The following is a 16,378-nucleotide window of genomic DNA, read 5'->3' as shown; positions in this document are numbered from 1 at the left end:
CTTTTGAAAACGCAAAAGCCGATTCTGGAGGAGACATTAACTCACGACCATAATTCAGTTATGAGTCACACATGAGAATAAAATTAAAGAAAACCCAAAACAGCAGGACCAAAGGCAAAATAGCATGGACTACTACAACGGATTAACATAGAACAGCATAGAAAGTATGTAGACGAGCAACTGGAGAAAAGAGGATAAGCATATGCACATGAAGCCACAAGTGATACATAGACGGAAAAGAAGCCAACATTTCGAGACAAAATTCCATAAAAAGAAAGCCCTGGATGAGTGAGAATACCCCAAAATAATAAACACGCCAAGAACGAAAAACGCTGGACGGAAGGGCCGCCCGAGAACTTTATCGTACCGATCTATTTATTATCGTTATCGTACTAGATACTGGCATTCTATAAAAATAGCAAAGTTACTCGTTATTTTGATATTTTAGAAACACCTTGTATACTTGAAAATATTTTATGGTTCTACGCATCATTAATTCCTGCATTTGAGAAAATGTCGATGCCATATTTCGAGGACACACTATAGATGTATAGATTATTGCATAAATCAATAGAATATTATAGTCATATTTTCATTTCAAATTAGTTCATTTTTCTGAGAAATTAATAGTTTACAATATTTGCATTTCATTCTATTTCTATTACGCCAGTCAATGCGCGAGATTAAGAACAAGATATTACCTCCGAATTCTATCCTACTGCATGGACTTTAATGAAATTTTGGGAGTAGCCCAATGTTAAGGCGAGTATATATATATATATATATGCGCTCTGCTCGGTGTACGAGCCGCTCGCGCGCAGCATATTTGTTAGATTAGTACGTGTTTTCAAGTGGCACACAAACGGCTCGCACACGGGGCACCACGATCTAACTTCTGTCGGCTTTTCAACAAATGCTTTGATGGTTCGCAATACGTATTTGGACGGGTTTGCGAGTGGTTTGTTGGTTTTGGGGCGCCTGAGTTGAATATTTGTTAGTAATGGAGTGGTCGGAAGGAAATATCAAACTTATTGATGTTTACCGTGGAAAATGAAAATGAGATGATGACATTGAATATATTTAAACATGTTAGCTTGCAACCCCCAACTTGCAACCAACTTGCAACCATCTTGCAACCAACTTACAACCAACTTGCAACCATCTTGCAACCAACTTGCAACCAATCGGAATGAAACCAAACACTTCTCGATGAGAATAGGAGAAGCTACTCCCGACGTCGGCCGATATCGGATCTGATCTGATCGGAGAAAAACGGATCCAATGTAGGCACCCACATTTAATACTAATTATCTACAATTACTAAATGTTCGTAAGTTTCCTCTGGATCGCGGAAGGTTCGTCAAAATGAAAAATTTTAACGAACATTAACCGCGCCACGAACGCGCGGCGCTCGTTAGCAAAGTGTATCCTATATACTATGGCGCTTTTATCATGGGGGAGGTTCCCACCACTTCTCGGGGGTGGAACATTTTTATTTTCGAATTACATGGAGAAAAAGGAAGATTTTTAAGAAAATTTAAAAATGCATTCTATAATTTGATCAGATTTTTTACAAAAACCATTCATTTTAAACCCGTTCAACTTTCTGAAAGTAGAAATAACACTATATCAAAAGGTATTGCAGAAGAAAAACAATGCATTTAAATTCTGGTGGATGAGGGGTTAAATGTATGTACTTTTCATTTTTCCTTAAAGTACATTAGTCATATAATTTTTGCACCATATCTCGCTTAGTTTGAATGTAACCGGCATTTAATGGTGCTCGTTTTAAAGGCCTTTTCAAACACTACAAAAGGCGTTGGTAGCATTATACACCTAAAACCTACCGTTCATCTGTTATTTCAAGTTGAATACACCAATTTGAGCATGCACCAAAAAACAAACTCTTTTCACCTACCTTATCTCTTTTTGTATTATAAATAGAACATTTACAAAGGAACGAATCTTTGTTATTTATAATCTAAAAAATGTTTTATATAGTGTTTTTAGTTCGATGCATAGTTTTTAAGGTATTCACAGAAAACCGTCCGAAAAGGTGGCATTTTTCAATAAAAATGGCCAATTTTCAACTACGCAAACTCAAAAAGTATCGAGTTCTCAAAAAAAAAGTACAGACCAGTTTTTGCTTAGAAATAGGTTCTCTAGCCACTTCCGTGCTTATTTTGACCAACAAATTTTCCACCCCCTTGAAGGGGTGGGAACCGCCCCAAGATAAAAGCGCCATAGTATATAGGGTAGATTTTGTTTCTTGAGCTATTCCCTACTTACTGTGAAAATATCAAGTACATCGATGTAGTAGGATGGAATTCGGAGCAAAATACCCTCATTGACTGCCCTATAATAATGCTCTGCTATGATCGCGTGAGAGAGGACACACACAAGATTATAGCAAAATTTCTATTTACTGTAACTTTTCGAGTTTTTGAGCTATAGCAACGAGTTTTATGTCACTGGAAAGGTAATTTTGCATTCTTTCAAAATATGTAAAAATATACAGGGCGTATCTAAAAAAATTACGATTTTTTTTCATTTCCGGTTCAATTGGAAGCCACATTTTGGATAAAATTTATTGTGATAATAGATAATAAAGTACCATATATGTCTGCAAAATTTCAAATTTTAGTTTTTATTACAAAGGAAGTTATGGGCACTGGAATACGTACGTGCGTACATACGTACGTACGTACGTACATACATACTTCCGACATGTTTTTTTATTTGCTTTTTAGACTCAGGGGGACTCAAAACGTCGAAAAAAAGTGAAATCTTAATTTTTTTTTGAACGATCCTATAACTTTATCTATTATACTATACTACGTAGTATGTACTACGATAAAGTAAAAAAAAACCGCCAGGCATATTTACGCCAAAACAGGGAAATTCGAAAACACATGCGGGAAGCAAAGGAATAATGGCTGAAAGAGAAGTACAAAGAGGTAAAAAAATTTCAGCAAGAACACAAAAACCGGGACTTACATAAAAAAACAAAAGAAGTTGAAGGTCTATAGAAGCCCAAAAATGTGTCTATAATGGAAGATGAAACTACTAAAATGGGAGTAGACCCTAAAAAGCAAAAAGAAATTTGGGAAAGTTACCTCCTAGAATTATTTGCAGACAACAGAACAGACCAGATGATATCCAGCCAATAGAAAAAAGAGATGATATTGACAGCATAAATTATATGCGCTATAAAAGAAACAAGGTACAACAAAGCTCACGGAGAAGACTATGTAGTAGCAGAACGCTTCAAACACTAAAACGAAACATCATTTAACAAAGTAACTTACTTCTTCAATGACAAATATGAAGCAGGATCGGTCCCACAGGACTGGCCAACTTTCACATACATAGTCCTCAAAATAAATATGAGAACCATAAAAAATGTAGGACCACAAAACGATAAGCCTGACAAGGCTGCAGAAATCTTTATACGGATCATTCACAACCGTATTCAACCGTAATGAATACCGACGCATATCTTAGTTAATCCCCAGTATGGTTTTCGAAAGGAAACTGTAGTAAGGAAGCAATTATTCTGTAAACGCCGTTGACGGAAAGATATTTTGAAGTGCAAAGAAAATTTACGTTTGCTTTGTTGATTACGGGAAGGCATTCGGCCGTATTAAGCACGACAACATTATTCAAATCCTACAAGGGATCGGGCTCGATGAACAAGACGGAGAATATCTAGCTTAAGAATCTGATGGAATGATTCGAATGCAGCAGCAACGAATTATTTAGAGTGGTGTTCAAGAAGATCAAGTAGAAGCTTTTTAATCTGTGGCAGACAACGAAACTTTGAAAAAAAATCAAGTTTTATTAAGATATTAATACATAAGACATGTTAACACTGCTTCCGTATCATACGGATCTAAATCTGATTGTTTAAGAGCACCTTATGACAATTATGTATGATTGTTCTGATCCTATTGCAAAAGCAAGGCCTGGTATATTTATATATTTAAAATTAGCAAATAAAGTATGGTACAACATTCATTACCAGTAAAATTATCTTTGACACTTCTAAAGTAAACACTGAGTCATTTTATTGACAGTATTTTAAGCATTTTAGTATACCTATTAGATGTGCTATTTACACAAATTATTGCAAACTGTATTTAAATTGTTTGTAAATAAAAACCCATCGATATAATCTAATCTCACAGTAGATATTAGCGATGCAATTGAAATAATAATGAGGTATTTTGGTTTATTGACTTAACATAGAAATATTTGTGTTTTAAAGTTATGTTCAGATTATTCTTTGTCAGAAATTTACTATAAGTATTCGCCTTGTGCAGTACTTGAAGGGGATACGAGAAACGATCGTGCGCGAATAGCGGAGAAATCTTGCAACTTTCTTAAATAATTCATATTGTCAATTGAAATTGTCAAATTGACGTATATTTCATATCTACTGTCAATGAAGAAGAAAAATTATATGTTGCTCCACGATATTGATATGATATGCAATTATTATATAAAAGTAAATTTAATTAATAATTGTATTTTGCTTGTAGTAGTGCATTTTAATAATTAATTTTATTTACTATACAGTGTGTCAATTTTAAAACTTACAATGGCTATATCTCACGAACAAAAGCTGAAAATGAAAAATGCTTGAAACCGTTTCTAGGATAGTAAGGGGGAACTAAAATGACATGAAAGAGAACTCACCCCCATCAACCCCCTAGGCCCCACCCACCACAACCAAAAAAGTTTAAATTGCAAACCCCTACTTGTGATACATCATTGAAAAGGCTATAAAAAATGCTATCCAATGGTATAAATAATAATTATACAGGGTGAAGCAATAATTGTGAAACTTTGGCTTAAATGAAAAATTTAATGAGGTTTTGTTGAACTACAAATTTGATAAAAATGTCAGTTAAGTAAATGTTCAAAGTGGGTTCCGTTGTTTTGTAAACAATAATACAATCTATTTTCAAATTCTGCACGAAATTTGACAAATGTTTTTCTAGTAATAGGGCGACATGCTTGAGTAATTATTTCTCGCAATTTCTCAAGTGACGCAAGTTAAGTTTTATAAACAACTGATTTAAGGCAAAAATGGAAAATTAAGTTTTAATTAACAAAAAAGTACGAGCGGACGCTTACCATTTAAAATAATAGTCCGGGAGATAGCATTACAAATAAAAAAGTCATAGTAAGCCAGCTGATATTAACACCCTGTATAATTATTATTTATACCATTGGATAGTAGTTTTTATAGTAGAATAGTATATTACTTCTTTCTAAGGGGTTACCCTAAATCAGTTGTTTATAAAACTCACCTTGCTTCACTTGGGGAATTGCGAGAAAGAATTACTCAAGCATGTCGCCCTATTACTACAACATTTGTTAAATTTCGTGCAGAATTTGAAAATAGGTTGTATTATTGTTTACCAAACAACGGAATTCACATTAAATATTTACTTAATTGACATTTTTAATAAATTTGTAATTCAACAAAACCTTATTAAATTTTTCATTTAAGCCAAAGTTTCACAATTATTGCTTCACCCTGTATAATTATTATTTATACCATTGAATAGAATTTTTTATAGCCCTTTCAATGATGTATCACAAGTAGGGGTTTGCAATTTAAACTTTTTTGGTTGTGATGGGTGGGGCCTAGGGGGTTGATGGGGGGTGAGTTCTCTTTCATGTCATTTTAGTTCCCCCTCACTATCCTAGAAACGGTTTCAAGCATTTTTCGATATCAGCTTTTGTTCGTAAGATATAGCCATTGTAAGTTTTAAAACTGACACACTGTATACAATTGTTTACCTATTAATAACATAACCTTAATATTACTTTTTCTTCTTATAATTTTTTTGGGCTATGGCCTTGACAATTGTCCAGCAACCAGGACTAATATAATTGGCCAATATAATTAAAAGTGCGAAAAATGTTGCTGAGCTACGAAACCAGGTGTCGCTTTTCCGAACTTGCACGGTCCCAATAGCTTTTTGTTACATATGTAGTTTTATAGTTTTAAAGTTTGTTAAAAAGTTTTTTGGGATATATGGTATACAACCAGCTACAGGAAAACCTTTTTCCTTGTGGATTTATATAGGGTGTCCCAAAAGTAGTGGAACGGTCGAATATTTCGCGAACTAAACATCGGATCGAAAAACTGAAAAATACGTGTTCAATCATTTTCAAAATTCTATCCAATGACACCAAACACCAACCCCCACTACACCCCCTGGGGGTTGGGGTGGGGGGTAACTTTAAAATCTCAAATAGAAACCCCTAGTTTTTCTTGCGGATTTGGATTCGTTACGTAAAAGTAAGCAACTTTTATTCAAGACATTTTTTCGAACTGTGGATAGATGGCGCTATAATTGGGAAAAACAATTTATCCTGATACCATAGGTAAATTATAGAAACGGTCTAATATCTCGAGAAATACACTTCCAAATAAGAAACCAAAAAACAGGTTTTTAATATTTTTCGAAAACTTATCGATAAACACCAAAAATGACCCTCCAACCCACCCCCTGGAGACGGGGTGGGGTAAATTTGAAATCTTAAATAGCAACCCCCACTTTTTACTGCAGATTCGAATTCGTCATGAAAAATTAAGCAACATTTATTCGAAACATTTTTTAAAATTGCTGATAGATGGCGCTAATAAATCGTATTTTTCCAATTAAAGCGCCATCTATCAACAATTCTAAAAAATGTTTCGAATAAATGTTGCTTAATTTTTCATGACGAATCCGAATCTGTAATAAAAAGTGGGGGTTGCTATTTAAGATTTTAAAGTTACCTCGCACCCCACCTCCAGGGGGTGGGTTGGAGGGTCATGTTTAGTGTTATTCGATAGGTTTTCGAAAAGTATTAAAAACCTTTTTTTTTTGTTTTATCATTTGGAAGTGTACTTCTCGAGATATTAGACCGTTTCTATAATTTACCTATGGTATCAGGATAAATCGTTTTTCTCAATTATAGCGCCATCTATCCACAGTTCGAAAAAATGTCTTGAATAAAAGTTACTTACTTTTACGTAACGAATCCAAATCTGCAAGAAAAACTAGGGGTTTCCATTTGAGATTTTAAAGTTACCCTCCACCCCACCTCCAGGGTGTGTAGTGGGGGTTGGTGTTTGGTGTCATTTGATAGATTTTTGAAAATGATTGAACACGTATTTTTCAGTTTTTCGATCCGATGTTTAGTTCGCGAAATATTCGACCGTTCCCCTACTTTTGGGACACCCTGTATAAAAAAATAACACAATTTCAAAAAAGGAGGCACATGATTTTTTTCAATTCCGTACAAAGTTCTTGTTTTATCTTTGAACTGTTTTTATGTTTTGCTAGGCCTAAGTAACTGCTATATGTACTTAAAAGTCAAATTTTGACTAACTTTTTACATGTCTCATCTTCTATTATTATTCATTGGTCCTTAATCACAGCAGTTGAATAGTAGATGAATACCTTTGAAGGGCACTGCAGAAATGCCTCGAAGAAAATATAACGGCATCTCAGATTTTGTCGTCAAAGAACTACTTCTACAAAACCATCCATTGATAAAGCTTGTGTTTTCCAGAGGAGCCAGAAATATTTTAAACGATTATATATATATATACCTTAGGGTCTGCGGAGGCTTAGATCTTGGTGTAGGTCAAGTCTACACCATTCGTCCTAGGTCACCTAGGTAATCAAATGTATACTTTGCGAAGCTTGGTTTTTCGATTCGTCTAAGAATACAGTTGAGTCCCTGAATCTTTACCCGTGCGTCATCATTTAAAGCATACGAAATAAGTCGATGATAAGTCAGAAATTGAAATTTACTAAACGCAACAGCAAGTGACAGTAAGTGACTTGCTGTTGCGTTTAGTAAATTTCAATTTCCGACTTATCATCGGAAATCGAAAATCATTAAATTACTTATTAAATTTCTTAAGGTAGATTACGCAATTTTGCAATAGATTTATTATGGTTTATTTATATTGACGATTTGTATAATTTTAGTAAATTGTGTTTGTTATTGTTTTTATTTATGATTCTTGTAAGCTTTGTCTATAAAATTGTTAAATTTTTCATGACAATAAAGCATATTTCTATTCTATTCTATTCTATTCTATCGACTTATTTCGTATGCTTCAAATGATGACGCACGGGTAAAGATTCAGTGACTCAACTGTAGGTTATCACTCTGGTCTATCCACAGTTACTATTAGATAATACAATGGATACGCTTTTGGTAAAAATTTTACTGCTTGAATGTCTGAAAACACGGAGAAGAAATAAATAACAGGCAAAAGATACTAGAAAGGTATTATTAAGAATTGTATTCGACAATCCTACAGATACCAGATAACATACAAATAACTAATCTTCCACGGAAGATAAGAGAAGTCAACTCGGAATTACAATATGAGATAAGGAAAGGCGAAATAAAGAAAGCTTTAAAAAAATTTAAAAAACAATAGGGAAGAATCGTAGGCGCAAAATCTTGGTCCAATGCATTCATTTTTTTCGAATCCTGAGAAAACTAATAAAAAATTTTGAAAAATTTATACGCAGAATGATATATTACATTATTACCGAGGGCCGAAAGTCCCTTAGAATAAACAAAAAGTTTCTTTTGAATGACATATTTGAAATTAAAAATCACACTAAATTTTCTCTTTTTTTGCACCCCTGTAACTTATTAAAATAAAGATTATAGAAGGTTTCATGGACTTTCGGCCCTCGGTAGATAATAATGTAATCTTTCATTCTGCGTTTGAATTTTTCAAAAATACTTAGGTATTATTTTTCTTAGGATTCGAAAAAAAAATTGAATGCATTTAAATAGCATTGGACCAAGATTTTGCGCCTACCCCCTTAATGTAATTTTCAAATTACTGACCAGAATAGTAGCCAACCAAAAGAACCATCTGGTAACCATAAAAATATTTAAAAAATTTAAATAAGTACAATATACCATTGTGTAAAGCCTTTATTGAATTTGAAAAAACGTTCGACAGTATAGAACATTGCGCAATAAACAATTCACTGAGATTAGGAAGAGTATACCAAAGATACACAGATTTATTATTAGATATATACGAGAAAGCAACAACAAGAATCAGAATATACGAAGACATAAAACAAATACAAATCAAAGGAGGAATCAGACAACGAGACACAATATTCCCAACAATTATTCACTCGTAACATTAGAAGACATGTTTAAAAAGTTTAACTGGGAAACAAAGGCATAAATATAAATGGACAATGCTCGAACCACTTGTGATATTTAGATAATATTGTACCCATTGCATAAAATGGCAAAGAGCTTGAAGATATGATAAAAGCAAGTTTAGTGTCAAGGTCGTGGCCAACTATTTCATCCTAAATAACAAATTAAGGATCACCCTAGTCTAGATTAATATGTATTTTTTTTTCAAAATTACTTTTGATTGAATATTTTCACGGCCAACCTAATAAAATTTAACGTAATTGTAGTCGCAGGAATTTGAACACCATAACACCAGGATGTTCCATTTAAGAAAACTAAGAAAATATACATTCCAGTCTAGGTGTGGCACCAATTGATGCCAAAATGAGAGAGCATAGGTTAAGATGGTTTGATCATGTTCAACGTCGAGACGTAAATCACCCAATACGAAGAATAGCTGAAGTGCAGATTCCTGGAAGGCGAAGGAGAGGAAGACCAAAGAAGACCTGGGGGGAGACGATAAGGCAGGACATGTTGGTAAAGGGGATTAACATTGATATGACCCAAGATAGAATTGTGTGGAGAAATGCAATTAGGGAAGCCGACCCCGCATAGGGATAAGGCAAAGAGAATGATGGTGATGAAGAAAATATACATTCCAAGTTTCGACCAACCATGTGTATGTAGCAAAATTATTTTCAAACATTTCGCTATATTAATAATTCTTGACAATTATTATATTGTATTTTATAGTAGACTATATATTGAAAATTAAAATTTATAGATCTTTTGATGTCAAATCACTACAATTCTACAGGGTGTGAATATTGCTAAGAAATTAATAAGAAAACGTAAATAGCTTTTAAACTACCTCGTATAACATTGTAAAACCATATTTCAAAAAAAAAACTTGAGGAGAGTAAAAAATGTAAAAAATACATAGGATGTTCCATTCCAAAATAGGCTTGTTTAATTCTGTCAATACGTGTGGCCTTGTATATTTGAAAATATTTTCAAATTATGGTCCTATCTATTACCTAACTTTTATCTAAATATTTTTTTTCGTATTTCCGAGTAGTTGGAGTTCCTCCACTAATGCCGGACTCTATATATACATAGATACAATATAGATATGTATAATGATACAATACATACACATGCAAACATATTATATACACACTCAAACTTATTCACTAGGAAAAAAGTCAACCGATATAAAATGTGATAGATGTAATATCACTCTCAATGTAAAACGCCTGTTAAATTGTTCACAATGTATACGAGAAAAGTGTAAGAAAATTACTAGTAACCGAAAACTTTATAAAAGAAAGTTTTTAAGATCTAAGTTTACCTTAAATAATTAGTATACCAACTAACACTTTCGTTATAAAACCAAAACTAATATCGGGCCAACATATCACTCCCAAGATTATTAAAAATCCATATTTAATTCGAAATTTTTTCCCAGGTTCTAGTTCGACCTTTAATTTATTTCATCTGTGAATATAGCGATAAGATGAAAGCTTTAATGACCTCTCGATTTTTATGATAATTTATTATCATAAGAAAGTTACTGGTCCCACAAAGGAGATCAAAAAATATTCAAATATATGAATTTTTGAATAATAATACACACCTGGATTGGATTTTTATGGTTTTACGTTAGTATTATTTATTGACTTTAAATAACAAAAATATTTAGACTAATTGACACAAAAAACACGAAAAAAACGATGAAATATTAAAATTTATCACTACAGAAAAATATCAGAGCAAAAATTACACAACCACCAAGAAAACAGTAAAAGAAGTAAACCAACTAGACAAGGGCGCATCTGTAAAAATATTAGTACATTTGGATGTTGAGAGATGACTCATATTTTTGCGGAAATTGCTTAAAAATAACTCATATAATAATATTGGAGTTAGCCTCCCACTCAAAAAGGTCCGGAACATTGTTTAAATAATCAAAATGTCAAAAAATGAAGGAAAAATTCGATTTTTTTCTTGGTTTTTTGATTATAACTTTAATCGAGAAAAGTGGCGTCGACATAAAAGTTGCGTAATTAAATTAAAAAAAAAACAAGTATTCGCATTTTACGTTTCTCAACCATGTATGCTACACTTAGGACCCTCATATTTCACCCAGAAAAACCTTATGATATGATAAAATATTACAGTAAATTTCATTAGGATCGGTTTAATATATTTAGCAAAATAAATTTTGCAATCCAGCTTTCGCAAAAAATTTTTTCAAAATGTTGCAGCACTGAAAATAAAGCAGACAGAAAGTTAATTTTTTTTACACATTAAATAATAGTGTACCTTTAATTTGCAATTTGCAAAATTAAAATCGGTTAACTACAACGGCGTCAGGAATTTTTTTAAATAAACATGAATTTTTGGTGCTACGCGCAGGACAACGGATACGTTCGCTCTGATTGGGCATTCCAATGACTTTTGATAATGATCGATAACTTTTAATTTTTAGTACATTTCGAAATAAATAAATAAATTTATTTATTGCAAAATAAAAACAGATACTCTGTCCTTTGAAATACCACTTTTTTAGCAAAAACTTTCTTTGTTCATATATTTTAAGTTAGAAAATAAAAGTGTATTTATTTTTAAACATATGAAATTGTTTAAAAAAAAATATCACAAACAATAATCAAATTAGTTTGATTTTTGTGGAATTAAAATATGAACATACAACAAAATATAGAGTAAGAAAATAATATATTAGATAAAGATTGGAAGAAATTTTGATGGAAATCAACTTGTGTGAATCGAACACCGCTGTCCTGTGCGTAGTACCAAAAATTAATGTTTATTTAAAAAAATTCCTGACGCCGCCGTGGTAGTTAACCGATATTAATTTTGCAAATTGCAAATGAAAGGTACAGTATTCTTCTAATTGCAGAAAAAATTAATTTGCTATCTGCTTTATTTTTAGTCCTGCAACATTTTGAAAAAAAATGAATCTTTTTTGCGAAAGCTGGATTGCAAAATCTATTTTGCAAAATCTATTAAACCGATCTTAACTAAATTTACAGTATTATTTTACCACATTTTCTGGGTGAAATATGAATGTCCTAAATGTAGCAGAAATGATTGAAAAACGTAAAATTCGAATACTTGTTTTTTATTTTTCTTTCGCAATTATTGCTATTTTGCAACAAAGGTAACAATTTAAAAAAAATTAACCAGTCTTATATTGTTGGAAATTTAATTACGCAACTTTTATTTTAGTGCAACTTGTCTCGGAAGTGAATACTTTTAAAGTTATAATCAAAAAACGAAGAAAAAAATCGAATTTTTCCTTCGTTTTTTGACATTCTGATTATTTAAACAATGTTCCGGATCTTTTTGAGTGAGAGGATAACTCAATTACTATTATATGGGTTAATTCCAAGACATTTTTGCAAAAAAATTGGAGTCACCTCTCAACGTCCATCTTAAAACAGATCCGCCCTGGACTAAACACAAACATAACATAAACAGTAGACATTTTTCATGCAAAAGTTAATAAAAAATCATGAATAGAAACTTTGGTTTTCTTTCTTTTTGGTTGGTTATTATGCTAGGCATAATATGATTATAGACCTCAACCAATCATCTGAGACTTCACCAGTTGAGTACACATAATTGAAAAGCTTGACCAATATTATAATGTTATAGTGACAATCACTGTCAGTCAACTGCTCGCATCACTTAAAAATGGTTCGGTGATACCATACCATGACCAAAATTTATATGTTTGTAACGTCTAAGTGGTTGTTCTTACTGTTTTATTATTATTTTTAATTAAAATCCAGTAATCAAAGAAAAGTAATATTTCATCATCCGGAGTTGCACAGCAGACCAATGTTCGTAATGCAAACACCTACAACCCGAAGTAGCTGGTAATTTTTTTTATATACTTTGACCATTAGCTCTGATGATGACACATATGTCGAAAGCGCTTAGCTAAGGAAATTAAATATTTTTACACACTTTAATATACTTCTTTTTTCACTTTCTTCATTCATTCAAGTGTGTACAAAACTTATCAATCTTTCAACTATTTTCAGAAAAGCACTTTCTGAAAAACAAGAAGGAATACTTGTGAACGGTGAAGTCATCAATCATTTGCGATATGCGGACGATACAGTACTCCTAGCATCTAGTCAAGAAGATCTGCAAACACTACTTGATAGTGTCGTTGAGAGTTGTAGGGAGGCAGGTCTGGATCTGAACATACGGAAAACCAAAATACTCGTAATAAGTAAACAACAGCATATAAAACCGTCTATACAGGGTGTTAGTCAGTGGCGGCTTGTCAGAGGAGGCAAGGGAGGCTCAGCCTCCCCATAAATTTTTTACACACTCTATACTGTTTTGTTTATCATGAATCGCGAAAACAATAATTACTCTCACTATTATACAACGTAGAGATGGCATGATGGAACTGGAGCAGGTACCTCGGAATAGGTTCCGATCGTCTATTCCACGCACCAGTGACAAAAAGTCGACGGCATCGGTTTCGATTCCAAGCGCGCCGCATCGACCGCGATCTGCAATTTACAATAAACTCGAACTGGATTCTCGCTCGGAATAGGTCGCTGCAGCACAACCGTGGAACGAGCCACCGTAGGGTTAGTTAGTAGAGAATGCATCGGTGACGTTCGTTTCGGTTAAGGGTTGGTATGATGGAACTAGAGCGGGTACGTCGGAATATGTTCGGTTCGACTATTCCACGTATTACAAGTGACAAAACTTTGATGGCATCGGTCTCGATTCCAGCGCTGGCCGTAGTTGAGTAGGTACACTTTCCTTTTCCGAGAGATTTGATCTCTCGGAATAGGTACCATAGAGAAACGCATCGGCGGCGTCTGTTGACTGTTTCCATTCCAAAGTGTGATGGGTTTAAAAGAATTTCAGGTCGATACGGCTGTAACAGATAGTTGTCATTTAAAACTGTTAAAATTTTGACTCTACCGCATTATGTTTTTATTTATTTGACTATAATCTAATCGATCCTATCTTTTGTAGCAAATTAGTGTCTTCATTTTCCATTTGCATAAACGAATTCTGAATAAACCTCGACTTTAGGTAATTTAAAAACCCATAATTACATGTAAGAAAAATTTGTTTTAATAGGTGTTATAATGTAGATTTACGAATTGTAGGAAAAACATGGTAAAAAATATAAATATATTTAAAAATCAAATTACATACATCCTCTAGCTAGATTAAAAATACAAAATTATAGGTGCCCACTAGTTTGATCGTTTGAATTTGGGGCAGCGGAAGACAATAGCAGCACAACTATTAGGAACGAGCTAGGGCGATCCATATATTGTCTTTTCCCATCGGAATCATAAACTCGCATTAGGTTTCTGGAATAGGTATTTGCTTGGAATAGGTTCAGTTCCAACCTATTACCGAAAAATGCTATTCTGTACCATCTCTAATACAACGTGTAAATTCCATATTATCACTAATTATCCATACGTACGGAGCATTAGCATTAGAACGCATGATAGCGTCTCAGTTTTATTACATAATTGTAGGCAGGACCCTGGGTTATCCCGAGATGCACGAACGGAGCCGAGAAGCCCAGCATTCTCCGTTGCTAATGCTCCGTGCAGCGCAGCAGGCGTTTAAGGAGACCCGGTCTCCTAACAGTGGCATCTACGGCGCCATCACACGCTGCCCGGAGATATACCAAGGGAGGCAGAGTAACTTCTCAGCTCCGTTGGGTGGTTGGGTGCGTCTCGGGACAACGAATTTTAGGGTCCTGACTAAAAATAATGAAAAATCTAAAAGTGCGAATTTTGTTATGAAATTTGGTATGTGGGGTTATAATAATATTTGGAATAACTTGCTCAAATAACTTTTTCCGATATCTCTAACTCAAAGCAAAATATCGGTAATGTATCGTGTTTTTGAATTCGCAGTAGGCCGCGTTTAGAATTAAAAAAATTCAGTAGAGTATCTTAAAAAATTTGAAGCTTCATTATGTATGGACTGCAAAACTTCAAATCTGTATTTATTTTGATATGCATAGGTATCTATTTACAAGTAGATGGAATTGTTAACAAATAAACGACACAAACTTTGATATTAAACTTTTACTATTAGACTAACTATTTTTAAAATGATGATATCATGAAATTATGAATTAGGATGATATTATGAAATGTAAATAAAAAATGGTCAAAAGATGGGGCCTTAAATTACATTTTTTGGCGCATTTTTTTGCTAGTGCAAATTTGCCTAGATATTTTACAGTTAGGTATAGCCTCCCCTATTGTAAAGATCACGAGCCGCCACTGGTGTTAGTAAATAAGTATGAAAAATTTTAAGGGCTAATTCTACATGAAAAATTAATACCAGTTTGCTCTATAAACATATGTCCGCAAATGCTTAGTTTCGGAGATACGGAGTGTTGAAATTTTTATTTCAAACTGCCAATTTATTTATTGCTCTAAGACCAGTTGAGCTATGAAAATGAAATTTGGTGAGTTTTAGGAGGTTGTTACTACGAATTTTTTGACATTCAATTTAGAATTTTGTATTCATCATTGGCGCGCCTACGGGCAATGGTCTGAATTTTTTTAAAGAAAAAAATGTACGCCACTGAGATATTTCGAATTAAAAATTATTTTTAAATTTCACGTCTAATTTGTAATAAAAAACCTTTCTTGCCTTTATTTCATATCATGCACCGTTTTTATGCAGAAAAATAAAACATCTTGGCGCGTATTTTTCATTTCTTAATACATCATCAAGGACTATCCAATATAATAATACTAAACTAGAACAATAACAGAAAATATTACTAATACGATTTCAGCTAGGTGCAAAGCTGAAAGAAATGTTTAAAATGATCTCCTTTACAGGTAACAGAAGAATTTTATATTCATCATTGGCGCGCGTACGGGTAATGGTCTGAATTTTTGAAGAAAAAAATAGTACGCCACTGAGATATGTCAAACTAAAAATCATTTTTGAATTCCTCGTTCAATTAACGACAAAAAATCTTTCTTGCCTTTTTTCATACGCGGCGCCGTTTTTATGCAAAAAATTAAACATCTTAAAGTTTACAAAGTATTTTTGAACTAAGTTTCTATGCATATGGAAACTACCTCAAATACTTGGTAAGCGTTAAGATGTTTTATTTTTTTGTATAAAA

At 33.1% G+C, this 16,378-nt stretch overlaps 1 protein-coding gene across 2 annotated transcripts in view; it reads right to left on the bottom strand.

Moving 5' to 3' along the window:
• LOC114337798 (uncharacterized) overlaps positions 1-16,378 on the bottom strand; it is a 140,523-nt gene that overhangs the window by 96,171 nt on the left and 27,974 nt on the right. The window lies entirely within an intron of this gene.

Source organism: Diabrotica virgifera, chromosome 3, assembly GCF_917563875.1.
Source record: "Diabrotica virgifera virgifera chromosome 3, PGI_DIABVI_V3a".
Classification (NCBI taxonomy): Eukaryota; Metazoa; Arthropoda; class Insecta; order Coleoptera; family Chrysomelidae; genus Diabrotica; species Diabrotica virgifera.
This window is presented reverse-complemented; position numbering and strand designations above follow the sequence as displayed.